Consider the following 4,906-nt stretch of genomic DNA (forward strand, 5'->3'; position numbering starts at 1 on the left):
GAGGAATGACACTTTATCCAGGATGTTAATACAGAGTCCAAGGTAGAGAAGAGGTGGCCTGAGTCCTTAAAGGAATAATGGAATGGAAGAGATTCTTTCCAGAATTAATGAGAAATTAGAAGCAGAGCTAGGTATTAAAGTACATGAGGAATAAAGAACTAGGAAAGGGTAAGTTAGAATAAAATTATCCTACTATATCATCTGCTTTTGATGGAATTGCAAATATATTTATTTACACATATTTATTGAGATTGAGGAAATTTATTCAAGTCACTTAATTGACAGATAGTTTTGAAAGAGTCTCATTCTATACAGTGAAGACACAGTAGGAAAACTATAGACAAGTTTCCTATTCTCACAGTGTTTACATTCTGATACCTGAGGATAAAAATCAACAGTAAAAAAGAATTAAGATAAATTCAGACTGACAGTTGCTATGGAGGAAATAAAACAACTTAATGGGAAATATTAGGGATATATGAAATATTAGGGATATATGTCAGGGAGGTGTTTGAAAGTTGTGACCAATGAGCTGATGCCAGTTGCAAAAGAAGACTAGAAAGGACAGTAGCAATTGTCAGAGGGAAGAGGAGTTCACTAAACTTTGGGTTTGCTTAGGTAGTACTACATTTTTCAGCTGGAAAAGAGTAAGGTCTAGTGGCTTAATAAGGTTGTCTAATGCCTTAATTGGGACAGATACAAGAATGAGATTAAAAAGTCCAGTTAAATTACTGAATCAGAGAGCCCATTGCTTTGTTGGATTCTGACTTTAGTGTTCTTTCCTCATCTGATCTTCCCAAACTCTAACATTTTAGATCCTACAACGGAAAAGCCTCTTCAGACTCAGTAGCAATCAAGTTTCAACCAGCAGCAATAAAGATATTGTGTCTTATTTGCATGACATGGGTCACTGCCCAAAGTCTGACACTGAGGTCCCTGGAGCTAGGAGACCCCACAAAACGGCCCAAATCAAGGAAGATGGTCCTGCCATAAAAGTCTGCCCTGGTGTAAGGTTATGTCCAGGATATAATTTGCCTAACTGATGAAGAAACAGGGGTTCTTTCAAGGGCAGGATGGTTTTTGTAGCTGGAACATTTGTTAGTCTGATCTGAGGAAGAGCTATGCTCTGGGTAACCCTAAGGTTAGTCTTACAAGCAGAAGCAGAGGATTCTAACAGTTAAAGCTCTTTGAAAAATCTAACTTGTTTACTTATGTTCCTCCTCATCAAAATTATGTCTAAAATAAGGAAAAATGTAATTTATTAGGCATATATAAAATAATTTATGTATCCAGAAAAGGTTCTATCCCTTATTAGGCATGTATGAAATGATTTATATATCTAGAGAAGCATTTTCACAATCTATCCTCAAAATCTGAAATGTTATGACCATCACTCCAAGCAAATTTGATACTATCAGCTTGAGTGAAATGAGAAAATGGCAATAATGTTAAGAGAGATAAGGATGATTAAAATTAGAGAAAATTTGTGTGTGTGTGTGTGTGTGTGTGTATGTAGTATGGGTTTGGTGAATGTTGGGAAAAATGAAGATTTGGTTTCACATATCTAATCATATTATAGAGGAAAGGAAAGACCATTGCCATGAATGAGTTTTTTCTGTAGTTAGGAAATGATTTAAACTTTGTAACCCCTTTATGAGGAACTCAAAATCCTTTTCTTTGATGAGCTATTGCATATTGTAAAGGTTTTAAACTGTAAAATCCATTATTTGTTCTTTCAGTCATTTAACAAACCTTAAGTTCATGTTCCACCTATGTGCTGGGATTTGGTGTTTGGTATAGAGATATAAAACACATCGTTCCTTCTAAGAATTTGAAATACTCAATTGGATACAAAATATCAATAGTAAATCATAGATTCACATTATAGCAGGTATGCTTGCAGGTGTTATAGGGCTACTGAACAAGAACTCCAGGGGGAAGCCTAAGTCAGCCAGAATATGGGAAGAGGAGTCTACACAAGGGTCATAAATTGCTTCCAAAGGAGAATGGTATATAAGCAGATACATAAAGGATGAGTTGAAATTGGTGAGTTAAATAAGAGGGAAAATAGAATTCAAGGCAGAGGAATTTAGAAAAAGAAGCAAATAAGCTGGCTGCTTATTTCTAGAGTAGTAACTGCTACTGGAAAGTTATAATCAATGGCTACACCCATAGAGGAATCCTCAGATTTTCTCAAGCTGCACTGTCCAATATAGAAGCTACTAGAGAGATGTGGGTATTGAGCACTTGAAATGTGGCTAAGAGCTGTTAAGTATAAAGAACACACCAGATTTCAGAGACTTACTGTAAAAAATTCATGAAAACTATATCAAATAATTTAAAAAATACTGGTTATATATTAAGTGATAATATTTTGCATATATTAGGTTAAATAAAATATGCTATAAAATTAATTCACCTTTTTATCTTTTTAAAATGTGGCTCCTGGAAAATGTAAAATTCTATAAATATTTCATGATATATTTCTACTCTTCCATGTGGTTTTAGAAGGTCTCAACAAGCTGGTCCAGAGAGGTCTGTAGCTAGGAAGAGAAACCATGTTAGGCCACCAGTAAAGATCAATCTAGGCATGCTATCAACATATAGGCAGTAGATCATTCTGAACCAGTAAGACCACAGTACTCAATGCAAAAGACTTCTGGGGGGGGGGGTTCCAGTAAAGGCAAAGTTTTGATCTGAGATAGTGTATTTAGTAAGTGGAATCGATCAATATGCCATCTGTTTAGACACAGAAAAGATAGATGCCTGCCTCACACCATACACAACAGAAATTCTGCATTGATTAATGTTTTAAACATGAAATTTAAATTTTAAAGTACTAGAAGATGATATAGACTTTCAGCAATTTTGTAAGCCAGTTGGTAACTTGAAACCAGTCATGCTAGTATGCTATGGAAATTAACAAATCAGACCCCATACTCCCAACAGAAGTCATTAAACAACAGGACACCACTGCCGTATCCCTCCTGTTATTGAGAAACAAGTTTATTTCTTTGAAAGTTTTACAATAGGTATGTATTAATTATGAGCCTGAAAAAGAAAAAAAAAGGAAAGAAAGAAAAGAAAGATCCATGGAAATAAATGAAGAGAGGCTACAATATTTTTGCATGTTCAGAAATCTTAAACCTATTTTGACTCAATATCCACATTCTCTGGTGCAGGAAACATTGTCTTTAACTGTACTCTCCTTCAAGATATCATTTCCTCAAGGTCATACAAATGATCACACTTAAAATAAGAAGATTGTATAGATAGTGATGGAGAGCCTAGGTTCTGGAGTCACACTACATGCTCAAGCATAGACGCCATCAGTTATTAGCTGTGTGATCGTGGGAGCATTATCTAACTTCTCTGAGCCTCAGTATACTCAAAGGTAAAATGACAGAATAGTGCTAGATCAGTTTGTTGAGAGTACTGAGCTAAATAAAATATGCATTCTATACCACCGTGAGAACGCAGTAGATGTTTTATTATTATATTCATTATTAGGTTGTTGAATAATGAAATTGTTGACATTTAACCACCTTAATCTACAAAAATGACAATTTTATATATTATTTTTATTGATAATATTTTGAAAATCCCAGAATTTTAATCAATAATTTGTTTCCTCATGTCAAATAGGTAGGCGCACTTCTTTCAGATGTTTTGTACATGTATCATATATATATACTCCATAGTTATGAATGCTAAAATACACTGTGACACCAGGTATATTGATATAATATTTGTCATTGTATTATTAGTAACAAATTAGTGGGTTTTAGTGGAATAGTTTGTTTTCTGTTGATTTGGTCCTGCTTTTTTTTGTTGTTTGGTTTTTTGTTTTTTTTTTTTGCAGTACGCAGGCCTCTCATTGTTGTGGCCTCTCCCGTTGTGGAGCACAGGCTCCAGACGCGCAGGCTTAGTGGCCATGGCTCACGGGCACAGCCGCTCTGCGGCATGTGGGATCTTCCCAGACCAGGGCACGAACCCGTGTCCCCTGCATCGGCAGGCAGACTCTCAACCACTGCGCCACCAGGGAAGCCCCTGGTCCTGCTTTTAAACTTTATCATCAAATTGTAATAATTACTTGAAAAGTTTCCATTAAGTTTGACAAAAGACATAGGATCTTTCGTGAAAAGTGTTTTTTTTTTTTTTTTTTTTGGAGGGGGTAATGTGATAACAGTAAATAGTGGTTGCAGTAAACTGAAGAGTGAATAAGTGAGGAAATGTAAATATTGAAATGACTAATCTTTCATGTAGCATGTGGTGAAAGGATGGAGACTGGTCCAAATGGAAATGGTGTTCACTCTCCCTGGAGACTTTCAAAAGCCTAGAGCTCACCTTTGAGCACTATATACATATTTTTATTCAATATTCTATGCCCCGGAATAGTGCTTGCATGATGTAGGCATTCAAAAATTCTTGTAAAGTTAAACTGTGTGGTTCAGTCACTGCCTAGAAAAACAAGTAATGAAATGATGCAAGTAAATATGGTCATGCTAGAGCTATTTTGGGGAATAGCAGGTGACACGTGAAATGTGGATAGGGTCATGAAGTTTGCAGGAATGGAGCCAATGCTGACTATATTTTAGTGGAAAGAATTGCAAAAGTGGTACAGTCATAATTAGAAAGCAAACCTAGAATCTGAGGTTTTAATTTTGACATGAAAGTTGCTGATCTAGAGTGCTTATATCCTATTGATTAAAATTTGAGATGCCTAGAAAAGTTATAATCACTTCCACTCAGATGCTGTAATTTCTAAAATTAACTTGCAGAGTGTTAAGGAATTTCTACTCTCAACAGACAGAGAATGCCTTTGCATGAGCAGAACAGCTCTAATACCACTGTGTGGTACTTAAGGCTTATGGAGCAGTTCTGAGAGGGACTCAGTTGTTCGCTT

Source organism: Lipotes vexillifer, unplaced genomic scaffold, assembly GCF_000442215.2.
Source record: "Lipotes vexillifer unplaced genomic scaffold, Lipotes_vexillifer_v1.1 scaffold1152, whole genome shotgun sequence".
NCBI lineage: Eukaryota > Metazoa > Chordata > Mammalia > Artiodactyla > Lipotidae > Lipotes > Lipotes vexillifer.